The sequence below is a fragment of the Theropithecus gelada genome, chromosome 3 (assembly GCF_003255815.1).
Source record: "Theropithecus gelada isolate Dixy chromosome 3, Tgel_1.0, whole genome shotgun sequence".
Classification (NCBI taxonomy): domain Eukaryota; kingdom Metazoa; phylum Chordata; class Mammalia; order Primates; family Cercopithecidae; genus Theropithecus; species Theropithecus gelada.
The window spans coordinates 116,004,357-116,018,966 of NC_037670.1; the positions used below are offsets into that span (position 1 = coordinate 116,004,357).

The window sequence follows — 14,610 nt, forward strand, 5'->3', positions numbered from 1 at the left end:
CCTCAGTTTACTTACAAAATAACAGGAGTGGATTAAGGTCTCTGGAAGGCTCTGGTGAAAGGATTGCTTTTGCAGAGGAGAACTAGGTGCAAAGCAGGAAAGAGCCTTCACATACTTCTTTTATGCTAGGAATTTCCATTTCCTTGCGATCCACTTGCCACACTGTCCTGTGCCCCAAGAGGCTGACCTTTATGGTTCATAGCAAAGAGTTCCCTGCCTTCTGGCTTCTGGTAAGATTGGATGATGGAAGGCAGGACATAAGATCAGAGGAGAAAAATTAGTGACGACAAAGTATTTATTTCCTGGCTTTCTTGACCACAGTTCCCTGGAGTTGGCTGCCTCTCCAAAGGTCCCCTGGAGTTAGCTGTCTCTCCAAAGAAGACTGTGGTTCCTTTCAAGGGGTTCTGACTCTACAGTAAAATTCACTCCCTAAATTCCAGACCTCACCCCTTAAGTTCCAGTACCCATTCCCTCTCCTCATCCCCAACTAGGGTACTAAAAGCCAGGTTTCTGCATTATCCACTGGGGTTCTCTTACCCCCATGCTTTTGTAAATGGTCTCACTGCAAATAAACTTTCCTGGAATAATCCTATTTTGAATTACATAGTATGTGAATACAAAATAAATAAAATTTAAAATTCTAAAAGCATATGTTATCCTGGCTCAAATAATCTGCTGATCTCAGGGACTGCCTGGACCTATTCCACTGTGATGCAGTGGAAGAGGTCAAAGGTTTAATGAGCATTCACCTGGTGGAATTTCAGAAGTGGTACTGTCAGGGTGGCTTGGAATAGTGAAGGAAGAAGTAAGGCCAAGGTCAATACACATTGGAGGAAACAAACCAAGACAAAAGTTGCCTCTGCTCTCCCAGTGAAAGCCCAGAAGTACAAATCACAAAATCCATCCCCTTTGCAAATATGCATCCTCCTCCAAGCATGGAGAGACCCTGTGGAGTATTGTCATAGGATTGCGGCACCAGCCCTCTCTTCTCAACAAACCGCAGGTAAAGCGACTTAAAAACCCATTTTGTTAGGCCTGAGCCAACCAATCCCAAATTCCAATTGAAAGAGATGGTGGTTCTGGCCTGAATTAGGTCCCAGCAAAAAAATATGTCATTGTCAGTTTCTTTTACATTTACAGTTAGAGAACACACATTTGTCCCTTGCCATGACTAATATTCAGTGCCTGCTCATTAACACCACAATACCAATACTCATGAGAATGCAGTAAGTCACAGGTGTATCAGCAAAGCCCATTCTGTTTAATCATTGCTATTACCCAGGAAAAAAAAATTGCTATCCACATAAGAGATGGCTTACACTACTTTTGTGAACTCCCATAAAGGTTCACGAACTTGACATTCCATTTTCATCTGTATTATGGAAGATGACAGAACGCTAATGTGGTTTTTCATGACTTGAGGTTTAATCTTTTTTATTTTTAAAAATACACACACACACACACATACATATACACATACACATATATATATTGAGATGGAATCTCGCTCTGTTGCCCAGGCTTAAGTGAAATGGCACGATCTTGGCTCACTGCAACCTCCACCTCCCGGGTTCAGGCGATTCTCCTGACTCAGCCTCCTGAGTAACTGGAATTACAGGTGCACACCACTACTCCCAGCTAATTTTTGTATTTTTTTAGTAGAGATGAGGTTTCACCATGTTGGCCCGGCTGGTCTCGAACTCCTGACCTCAGGTGATCCACTTGCCTTTGCCTCTCAAAGTGCTGGGATTACAGGCATGAGCCACCACACCCGGCCAGAACAAAATACATTTTGAAGTAAGTTTATACCATTATAAATTTCAAAGTCAGTATGCTAAACTGTTTATTTCTTTCTTTCTTTGTTTAGAGACAGAGTTTCGCTCTGTCACCCAGGCAGGAGTGCAGTGGCATGATCTCGGCTCACTGCAACCTCCGCCTCCCAGGTTCAAGCAATTCTCCTGCCTCAGCCTCCCAAGTAGCTGGGATTACAGGCGCCCACCACCATGCCCAGCTAATTTTTTTTTGTATTTTTAGTAGAGACAGAGTTTTACCATGTTGGCCAGGCTGATCTCAAACTCCTGGACTCAAGTGATCCACCACCTTGGCCTCCCAAAGTGCTGAGATTACAGGTGTGAGCCATGGCACCTGGCCTAGTATGCTAAATTCTCAGAAGGGCTAACAGATATTCTTTCTGGGTCAGTGATAAATTGCTTGCAAGTTTATTTTGCCAAATCAAAAAGGAATAGTTTTGAAGTTAATCTTTTTTTTTTTTTTTTTTTTGGTTTAGTAGTTCACACATTTTTATAGATGGCAACAAATAAAATCACTATGTATAATATGTCATGAGATAAACACTTTTTTACATCATAAATAAAACTTTTTATATAAAAAAGCTATAGAGCTAATAAGCTATCTATGAAAAGCAATGTGTGCTGATACTACCTTTGTCCAAAGCTTTATGTAAACATTGTTATATTCAGTAATTTCTTGGAAATTAAGTACCCAATATGCCTCTTATAGATTGCCATGTAAAATGCACATATTTATTCCTAAGGAGTCATTAATCACTGCTCAGAAACAATTTGAACAACATTTGACCTCCAGGGATTTTCATGTTCCAACTTCTGTGTTTCATAAGCAGTAAAATAGGAAGCAAACACACCATTGGGAATCTTAAAGAGTGAGTTCAATTGGAAAATCTTCTTTAGAAAGATTGGTTTCTTTCTTTACAATGTGCCTTATTGTCAATGAATGTGCAAATAAGGAAAGAAGCAGATGCTTTATATTTCTACACAAAATCCAGTCCCATCATCTACTTTATTAGATTTGGCTTCTTTATTTTTTTATATACCTACTATGTTTTCCCGCTCTACTCAGCGTGAAATGCTACTTTGGTAGAAGTGATGGGGGGAAAATATCTAGATTTTCTAATATTATTTACCTACAAAATAAAAGGTTTCTCACAGAAGAGTCTAATAATGACACTCCTCTTTAATTGTTCTTAACAAAGTTTTAAGAAACAAAAAAGAAAAACACTGTGGCATCTCAAACATAATGAAACAACAGAGAACGGTGGTTTCTGGGTGCTACATCTGGACCTTTTATTTTCAAAGGACAAAAAAGGAAGGCAAAACCACTTCTTTCTTGACCACTTGACATCAATATTGTTTGGACAATCTATGAATGAATTAGCCCACAAACAGGATACACTACGTGATTTTTCAGGTCATTTTCATTAACATGGGATAATTAATACTGACCTTGAACAACAGATCTTTGTTAAAGGGTCTGGTTTAGACCTGAAACAAGAGAGGACCTAAACACAAGATGAACTAGTAACTCAATGGGACCATCGCAGAAGTCTTTGGGGAGTGGAGAAGAATGTGGTAGTTTGTGAAGGTTTTCCTTCATTTCCCATATCTGTATGTGAAGAAAAAAAAAATGTAAAACAAATTTTTTTATTCTTTGTGAAAAACTAAAGAGAAATAGGTATATATGTATATATGTATGTATTTATACACACACATTTTATATATATATATATATGCACATATATGCTTGCATTTTTACAAAGAAACAGTGAAAGGAAAAGCTAGAAATTAATAAAAATGATTACCTATACAGGAGGAGGAGGTAGAAACTAGGTGTAAGGAACAGATGTAAATAAAACTTCTCTGAGTACATACTTTATATATTTATATCATTTTGGACATGCATATGCCTCATATATTTCAAGAATTAAATTTAATCAAAAAGAAAAAGTGCCAGCCCTAGGTGAAAACAAACTAAAATGAATAAACCTACATATATAGAAAACTGATAAATAAAACTATTCAGAGAAAGTATTTAATGTAACTTATTTTAAGTATTTTAAGTTACTGACACAGCATAGTACTTTTGTCCTTTTTAGTTGACATGTAATAATTATACATATTTATGGGATGCAGTGACATTCTGATACGTATACAATGTGTAATGATCAAATCAGGGTCATTAGCAAATCCATCACCTTAAACATTTACCATTTCTTTGTGTTGTGAACATTCAAAATCCTCTTCTCTGGATTTTTGAAAATATACAATAAATTATTGTTAAATATATTCACCCTACGGTGCTATAAAGCACTAGAACTTATTCCTCTTATCTAGCTGTAAATTTGTATTTTTTTTTTTTTAATTTTTATTTTTAGAGACAGGGTCTCACTCTGTTACCTAGGCCTGTCAACCAGGCTGGAGTACAGTGGTGCACTCATAGCTCACTGCCGCCTCAAGCTCCTGGACTGAAGCAATCCTCCTGCCTCAGCCTTCACAAGAAGCTGGGACTACAGGTGCATACCACCATGCCTGGCTAATATTTTAGTTTTCTGTAGAGACAAGGTCTCATTATAATGCCTAGGCTGGTGTTGAACTCCTGGCTTCAAACAATACTCCTGTCTCAGCTTCCCAAAGTGTTGGGGTTACAGACGTGAGCCACTATGCTGGCCTAGCTGTAATTTTGTATCCATTTACAAACCTCTTCTTATCCTTCCCTCCTCACTACCTTTCCCAGTCTCTACCAACCACAATTACCTTCTCTACTCTTATGAGCTCAATTTTTCTTAGCTCCCACATGTGAGAACACAGAGCATACTACTTTGACTGCAGTTCCTTAGTGGGAAATATTCTAAGATCCAAAGGAGATGCAAAGTCATCCTAAACATCATACAGTGGGTTTACAATCAGCAGGAAATCATTATGTTACTGTTTTTAGGAAGTATAAATTTTCACATAAGAAAAAAAAGACATATACAAAGTTTAATAAATTATAAGGTACCTATTAATAATTCTAATTTAAAAATAACATAATTTTCAAATTTGTCCACTAAAAGGACCTAGAAGCATTAACCCAATAGCACTAAGCACATCTAGGACTCAGATTTCAGTCTCTAGGGACATTTCCTATTGTTCTACAAAGGGTAAACTTACTACTTTGTCTTGTTTGTACTAACATCATTGGTAAAAGTTATACATTTGTTAGACAGGACCCTAAACACATAACAATGGATATGAAAACAGAAATACAATTAGAAAATGTTACATTCCTAGAAAAAAATCAAGAAGCTTTAGGAAAGTGACTTTCAATCTTTAATTTGCATGAAGATTACTCAGAGATTGTTTAAAATACAAATGCCTAGAACTCATACCCTAGCAAGTCTGACTTACTAGGTCTGGAATGGGACCCAAGACTCCTCATCTGTAATAATCCTATCGGCCAATTTCAATGAAAGCAATCAGAAAACATACCTTGAGAAACACAGTTTTAGGGAAAAGGAAAATAAATATTTTCTAGTTCAGTCATTCATATATACATTTGTTATATGAAGAAAAAGTTTTAAAAAGATTTGAAAGCGGTTGTCTCATGGGAAAAAGTGTACCACAAATTAATTCACTAAAAAAAGTAAATACATAACTTTGATCAAAAACAAAACTCAGAAAACACAATAAATGCCTCTGCTCCGCACAAATTTCACCATGCAAAATGAAATGTAGGTTCTTAAATTAGTAATAAAAGAACAATACATGAGAATATTAAACTTCATTTGTTGGAACATAGTGCTTCCAAGAAAAATCCAAGTGGCCTAGCTTCAGAAGTCAAGCTTTTAGTATTTCCTGGGCTTTGCTTAGCTTTGGTAAAAAAACATTTAATGTACTAAGATGAAATGTGATGTTTGGAGGTCTGTTTCCATTTCCTCCTCCAGTTTCATGAATGCAGCTTTTTTATTTGATCAAACCATATTCCTTTTACCACTTAGCTTTTCTGAACCTCTTTCTTGAAACCACATGCTTGCAGCTATGCATGCCTGTGATGATTGATTCCAAATGTACAACTAAGGGCAGCAGGGATGGTGAAAACAGCCTGGTTACATGAGCAGAGACAGAATCCACAGTTGCTTTATTTTGCTATAATATGGCACGAAGTGGGGTAATTATTTAGGCATTTATCTGTTCTCTTTCCACCTCTGGAAAAGCAAGGTAAAATTTATTTACTTCACAATTAATATTTATTAAGCACTCTCCAATCAACAGATAACATTTACTAGGGTTCGAATCAACTCAATCATCTTTAACCCTTAACTGCTTCTTAAAAGGTTGTTAAAGTTCTTTTCATTGTCTTCTTCAGAACAATGGTATTATTCAGTATCCACAATCCATTTCTTTTTCTCTTTATTAAACCTTTGTTACTTTATCTAAGATGAGAAGAAATGTCAGTGTATGTTGAACTCCTAAAGTTCTACCCTGTATCAATGATCACTGCATAGACCAGAGCATACAGAGTCATGGCTCTGTAGCAGAATCACCTGGAGAATTCTACAAACCTGTGGATTCCCAGGCTTCCTCCACCAGATCTATTCAGAATCTCTATGGGTGAGACTTAGCTTGGGAATCATTTCTTCGAAAGTTATCCAAGTGATTCTGCTGCAGCCAATCTGAGGATCAGCATTTGGGGATCACTAGAATACCACATATCTCAATGGAATGATGACTTGGTAAATGTGACCTCTGCAAAGCTCCTTCTGCCAGAAAGCTCTCAAAGCAACTTCCGGGTTTGATGTGGCAAATTCTTAGAGAGCCCAGTGTTGCCAGAAATTGTATAACTTTTTTTTTTCCTCCTGCCTCAGCCTTCTGAGTAGCTGGGATTACAGGTGCCCACCACCACACCTGGCTAATTTTTGTATTTTTAGTAGAGACGGGTTTTTGCCACATTGGCTAGGTTAGTCTCAAAATACTGACCTCAGGTGATCTGCTCGCCTCAGCCTCCCAAAGTGCTGGGATTACAGGCGTGAGCCACCTCACCTGGCCAAAAGTATGTAACTTATTGATAATGCTCCTGCTGGAAAAACTTCCTCACCTGACTTTCAGATTTAAAGAATAGTGCAATAAAATATTCCTATGAAAAAAGTGTATGATGGGGAGTTGGGAGAAAGTTGAACATTCCTAGAATAGAAGCAGCATTGGGCCCATTATATTGTCACGCCTATGCAGAATCAGAGAGACTCTGAGTTTACTCCTGTCCTACTTGAGGCAACGTGTATCTGTTTAACAGCTAATTTTTGAAAGAAATCATAAAAATTAGTATACAGCTACATGTTACTCATCAGCTTAGAGGAGTGTTTTCCATCATGGGTACACATGCCACTAGATAGATACAGGATGATTTTAGGAACTTTTTATTCTAATCTTTAGGAAATCATGCTAACATGTATCAGAAAAAATAGACAATTAGCATATCAAACCTATGATTTCACAGATGTTACTCCTTAGGAGAGTGCAGTAGGTATTTAAGATTTTAAAAGGGAATTAATTTCAAGAAAAAAGATAGCAGTATTCAGATACAACGAATATTTATCCTTTCCATGAACATTTTTGAGTACCTAGAATTCATGTCATTTGGGTAAAGAATCTAGACAAAGCACTGTCATTATCAACCTTACACTCTAGTAAAGTTGAAACATGAATGTGGGAAACACTTTTCCTATGAGTATGAACATAGCAACATCAGTGAAAATCACTCATCTCCATATAACATTCAGAAGGTTCAAGAAATGGCCAGGCATGGAGGCTCATCCCTGTTATCCCAACACTTTGGGAGGCAAGGCATGGATCACTTGAGGCCAAGAGTTTGAAACCAGCCTGAGCAACACAGCAAGACCCTGACTACATAAAATAAAAATTAAAAATTTAACCAGCCATGGTGGTGTGTACCTGTAATCCTAGCTACTCAGGAGGCTGATATGGGAAGATCCCTTGAGCCCAGGAGTTTGAGGCGGCAGTGAGCTATGACTGTACCACTGCACTCCAGCCTGGGTGACACAGCAAGACTCTGTGACAGAAAATGAAAATTAATAATAAAGTTCAGAAAAAAATATAATCTATTGAAAATATAAACATTTCCAGTTTCTGTTCCAGCATGTAAGGAGCTTAGAAGTCATGACCCTAATTTTTACAAGGAAAAAAGCTGAACAAACTAAAAATCAATGACTTTTCTTGAACCTATCAGAGAACAGAGGTCACAGGGCAAACTGCCACCCCAAATCTGGAAAAACAGGTGAACATAGAGAATAATAGCTAAGATCAGTTTATCTGGAGCAGAAGCTACTGGATGCTATAAATTGGTGGAAGACTTGGGCAATGGCTTTGACGCCTTGCTGGGTGCTGACTGTGGACTAGCATAAGCATGAGAGACATCTGGGAATCCCAGTCTTAGGGGCTGTTCCCACACTTTTGAGAGTTTTCCCTCCAGGAACCTTACCATGTTCTCAAGGTGAAGATCTCCCTGGTCCCCTGAGTCCCTGGCTCTACAGGGAAAGAGGAAAAGTAACCAATATGAAATACATGAAATACACCTGGAACATTCCCCAGAACAAAGGGCTACTCTCCATGAGGAAGGACTTTACCAGAACTTTATCCTACCTAACAGAAGAGCATTTCCACAACTACAGACTCCTCTAGCCTTCTAGTCTCAGCAAAGGCAGTGAGGGGGATAGTTAAGAAACACTGTGAAGGTCACAGCAGAGGGATGAGCCTACTTAAAAGACTGAGATTTAATCATGAGATTATAGAACACTTGCTCTTCCTCCATACCTTACCAGCACATGAACAGGGCTCTAGGGCTCTAGTATAATATTCACGGGTTACAGCTGAAAGGGTGCAAGGTGTAGACTCTATTTAAGAAGGAGGTCTTAGGTTTTCACAAAGACAACAAGGCAAATTAAAACAAGAACATTAGAAGTATTTGACACTTCTGGCACCTACAGCTAAAGCAATCATTAAAACTGCACAACTAGCCAGATTAACATCAAACCAAACATTTCAAGACCTATATACCTCTGCTCCTATTATCTGATACATCGTGTCCAGCTTTCAACAAAAAATTACAAGGCATGTTAAAAGGCAAGAAAAAAACAGTCTGAAGAGACAAAGCAAGCATCAAAAGCAGACTCCGACATGACATAGATTTTGGAACTATCAGGGAATTTAACTATGATTACTAGGTTAGAGGCTTTAGTGGAAAAAGTAGACAACATCCAAGAGCTGATGAATAATGTAAGCAGAGAGGGAAAATTTCTAAGAAAGAATCAAAAGGAAAAGTTAGCAGTCAAAAACACCACTAACAGAAATGAAGAACGCCTTTGATAGACTCATCAGTAGACTGGACACAACTGAGGAAACAATCAGTGAGCTTGAAGGTATGTCCACAAAAACTTCTCAGATTAAAATGCAAGGACAAAAAAACAAACAGAACACAATATTCTACCAAGAACTACGGGACAATTTCCAAAGGTATGACTTATGCATAATTAGAATAGCATAAAAACAAACAAGAGAAAACAAAGAGGAAATATTTGAAATAATCACAGTCAAGAATTTTCCAAAGTTAATGACTAAACCACAGATCCAGGAAGCTCAGAGAACACCAAACAGAATAAATACCAAAATATCTACACCTAGGTATATCATTCAAAGTGTAGCAAACCAAAGACAAATCTTGAAAGAAGCTAGAGAGAGGGGAGAGAGAGGAGGAGGGGTGGGAGAAGAGAGAGAGACAGAGAGAGAAACACCTTACAGAGTGAGATGAAGGGTTACTTTCAGGGCTCACCACTCATTTTCCCTCTAAAGAAACATATTACCAACTATTAATATTCTCCAAGTTGACTTAGGAAGAACAAAAATCCTGGAAGAACAAAAAACACAGCATTTTTAATTCCCTTTTTTTTCTTTTTTTTTTTTTTTTTTTTTTTGAGATGGAGTCTCACTCTGTCGCCCAGGCTGGAGTGCAGTGGCTCGATCTCGGCTCACTGCAAGCTCCGCCGCCCGAGTTCACACCATTCGCCTGCCTCTGGGACTACAGGCACTGACCACCATGCCCGGATAGTTTTTTGTATCTTTAGTAGAGACGGGGTTCACCCTGTTAGCCAGGATTATCTCGATCTCCTGACCTCGTGATCTGCCCGCCTCAGCCTCCCAAAGTGCTGGGATTACAGGCTGCGTTTTTAATTTCAATGTTCAATATCAATTGTCTTAATGAGTTTAAATCAATAATAGTTTTAGATTTAAACATTCCCTTTTTTACCATTTTAGTGTAAACACTAACAATGTTGCTTCTGAAAGTTTCTGAGCCCTCTGATCCCTTTGTTTCTCAACTATTAGCTTTCCTGATTATATTCCAAGTTAAATGGGTCAGAGCCCTGAATGATTTTTAGAACGAATTTAGTACCATTTTACTCATATTTTAATAAAGGATTGTGTGAATTAACTCTTAATATGCCATCGCACACTTTAAAAAGCACACCACACTTACTAATCACAAAAAAATACACTTTCTGAGACTTAGAGTGAATTTTGTGCCTAAATTATCTTCAAAATGGGAATAAGTTACTGTATACATGAGGAGTGGTACCCCACACAGTAGGTTTCATCAGTTGATAACTTCCATGCCACCTCCACACCAAGCCTTGGCCTCAGCTACCATAGTGGACAATTATGGTTTTGACTTACCAAAATGATACCCTGCTTTTCTGGGGGACCTGCTCTTCTATTCCAACCCACTACATGCCAATCACAATGTTCTATCGCTTGCTAGCCTCATGGAGAGACACAGAAAAGTTGAGGCGGGCACATCACCCAAGCTGGCCAGTCATTCCTAAGGATGTCCCCACTAGGAGCTGGAAAAGAAGTTCCTTTAGGCCTTTCAGACTATAGAACCCCACTCTGCCTGCAATCATTTTTTAAGAAAAAGGCCTTTTTCAGGAGTAGAGAATAAAACTAACATAGAAAAAGAGAGATGGGAAAAGAAAGAAACAGATTAACATATATGACACTGTTCGAATACATAAATCCAGATGATCTTTAGGCTACTTCCAACTTGCTTACCTTCCAGTGGTTTGTTACCTGAGCCAATAAATTCTTTCTACCAAAGTGCTAACTAGTTAAAAGTGGGTGTCCTTCACCTGCAAAAAAAGTATTGAGGCAAATTCATAAACAACCATTTCAGATGAAAAACCTGTGATAATTTTATCAGACATATTTGAAATTAGGTCAGTTCTGGCACCCTATAGCCAGTGTCCCATGGCCCATCCTTTCATGGTTCTTTAGGCGATTTGTTCCAAGTGAAACGTAGCCAGAAGTAGGCTCACCATGAACGTAAGAGCCTCTTCCAAGCACAGTTCCCTTACAAGTTCTATGAGAGACCCTAGCAATATGTTCACATGGTTCTATTTATATATGAAAAAAAAAAGAGAGAAATTCAACCATAATGGGTTGGAATCGTTGTGGACATTTTTGGCATTCAGACAAATGAAAAGTAGAGTTAGGGGAACACTTACATGGTTCACATCACTATCGTGTACAGTAAGGTTACTGCTGGCCTTAGCAGTGTAGAAATGGCATCCAGATACATTCTCAGAGCCCACTGTGCTGACTCAATCAACACAACAAGGTGCAGGGCCAAAGACCTCTTACCACAGGGATGCGCCCCATGATGCCTCCAACTGAAGATTAGGGTAGTAGGGACAAAAGGTTTAAAATAAAAGCTAGTCTATGGAAAATTTTCCAGTCACCAGATGTCTAAAATAATAAGCAGAGAATTCCATTATCACAGATACCTAATCAAAATTCAAAGAGCCCTCCTGTCAAAAACAAACTCAACATAAATGCACCATACTTCTTTTTATTAGAATAGCATATTTGGTGAAGTTTGAATACACTATTTAAACTTTGATTTAAAAAGACATTTCAAAAAATTAGTGAAAAATTATGATGCCTGATTTCTATATATACCAAGAACTACTTCTTTTGTCATTTTAGAAAAAAGTCATTAAACAACTAAAATAAAATTCAGATTAAAAATTAATGAAATATGAAACAAAAGTGACAAAAAACAGCCATGTAACCAACTGAAATTACTTTAATGAATAGGCTCTTGGGTTGTTTAACAGTCTAATTATGAAGAGAAGTTAATCTTACGAGCATACCAGAAAATTTAAATTTCTGACTGATTTGTCATGAAATACTGACATCAATGAAGCTAATGCAAAACTCCTGGTATCCTAATGAATGAAGACACTGATGAAGAACCATGTCATGATGGTCATTGATTCAGAGTATTTAAGATAATTCACTGTCCCCTCAAAACTTGAAATGCCATAAAGTCTTACAGTGCTTTATGTCAGAGGTTTTCCCAAATTTGATCAAAATCCACAAAATGTACATTACTAATAACAAGGTGAAAAGCTTGTTTCACCTTGATAGTTCACAATTATTGTGAACTATCAATAATTGAAAATAAATTTGAAACAACCACGCTAACTGGAAAGATTGGATCTCTATATTCTCAGTATAGACAGTGATATTTCAAAATGATTATTGCCTTAAGAGAAATGATTGGAAAGTATGCGGCCACGACATATAAATTATAATGAAATATTACAGTAGTGTATTAAGCAATTCATTTTTAAATGTTATATTTCTAGGTTTTTGTGGTATTTGTTATATTATATTTCTAGGTTTTTGTGGTACTTGTCAGCTTTTAAAAACGTTATCACTTCTTTTTCAATAGTTATAAATACATCCATACCTAACTTTGTAATCATAATTTTATTTTTTTTCTTAAAAGTATCCCTTAAAATTAAATGATTTTCAGGCCTAATGAACCTGGATTCAACCCTGGACCTAGTCTTGTATCATATTAGTAAAATTCCAAGTTAAGTCTACATTAGTGAAATATGGTTAATGTGACAGATTTAGCATCTCTCTCTGCCCAATCCCTTCATCCACCCACCTTAAGCATCTGTGTATAATAGGTGCTCACTGGTCCCTGTGAGCTCACATCCATCTAGTCACAGGATCAAGATCTGAGCTTGTCAATATACTGATACAAACTTCCACAAGAACAACTTGGGTATGGAAAGAATACTTTTCTACTGCCTTAAAGCTAAAATTGTTTGAAGGTAGTAGATCCCACGGTGATGGTGATAGCATTGGGCCTGCAGCCTCCAAAATCTGCCTACTCCATAGAAACCATCTGCTTATTCAGACAGCTGCCACTACCCCTGCAATGCCCAGAATGCTCCCCACCTCCCCTGGCCCTGACATCCAGATCACAGTCTTATATTGTTTTCTGTTAGTTAAGGAGATGCACCTGTTCCAAATCTCTTTCCTGGCAACCAGCTCAGGCAATCCCCTATCCCTATAATATATAACTTTAATGGGGAGTGAGTGGGTGAACACAAGGCACAATTATTTGTTTGTGTGTTTTGTTTGGAGACAGGGTCTCCCCGTATTGCCCAGGTTGGCCTTGAACTCCTAGGCTCAAGCGATCTTCCATCTCAGCCCCCCAAACAGCTGGGACTACTACAAGAATGCACCACTATGCCCAGCACACTCGGTGTTTTAAAATAATATAGCATTAAATTCTCACATTTAGTGCTGGATTATCCAAAGTCAAACTACACTGATACTTAGGGCTCTGGAAAATCAAGATCCTCTCCATCAAGAAAATGAGAAAAAAAAATTATTTGGAAAAAAAGTCATTTTCTTCAGAAGCATCAAAATTATTAATCTGAGAGGCAGAATATGTATTGTTTAAGAGCATTAACTCTGGCCTCAAACTGTCTCTTTCTGAATCTCAGTTCTAGCACATATTCCAGGGGTGGCCTTACACAATTTACTTAATCTCTTTGTAAGTTTGAACACATCTATATATTGGAAGTGCTTGGAACAGTGCCTGGCATGGTAAATGCTGAGTGCTTTCATCATTTAGAAAACTAGAACCTTGTGAGACTTCTTTAACTTAGTTTATAATATAGTGTTCTATTATTTTGAGTTACATTTGGTAAAGCCACCATTCTCTCTTCAGTACTTTGGCCCTCAAAGGTAATAATCTGACCCTGGTCACATCTTGAGCCTTATTCCCCTAACCATGCTCCAAAAGATGTTGAAAAAAATGACCAAGAAAGTTTATGAAATACGGCATTAAGCAAGTTTCTTTATCTTGGGAGTTCTCAGAGCTTTAAACATGTGGGCATTTGTCACTGAGCTGATAGACTAACAGGTACCAAGTTACAGCAAAATGATTCCAGGTCTCCACTGCCTGAAGAGGCTTCTTAGTGCAGGCAATGCACCAGTACTCCCAGGAAGGGAAGTCAGCTTCCTAGGACTTCAAATCCCCAAGAAGGCTCCAGCTACTGACGTTTCTGCTTACATGGTTAAAGATCCATTTACATTTTCAGGTCTTTTAAAATATATTTCTTTTGAGATCCTCCTAACTGCTCTGCAGACTCAGGCCTTGTGTGTACTTTTCCACCAGGTGCAAGCAACCAGTAACAAGCCAGTTCATTCCTGAGTGTTCACTTGAGACTCGGTAGAGCAAGGGCAATTTCCCTGGTTCCATATGTTCATCTATATACAAATCCAAGAGGCAGACATAATGCAGAGCTTTTCCCAAACTTTTCTGGCCTTAGAAACTTTTTTTTAGGAACATTTAAAATCATCTCAAGAAATACCAGTTGCCATTCAACAGTGATAAGTTTTTTTAAGGTTTCTGAAAATACTTGTCTTTTGACTCAGAGTTTCC

At 37.8% G+C, this 14,610-nt stretch overlaps 1 protein-coding gene across 11 annotated transcripts in view; it reads right to left on the minus strand.

The window, feature by feature from the left end:
- ADAM22 (ADAM metallopeptidase domain 22) overlaps nt 1–14,610 on the minus strand; it is a 262,714-nt gene that overhangs the window by 181,984 nt on the left and 66,120 nt on the right. The gene's annotated exons all lie outside the window — the stretch shown is intronic.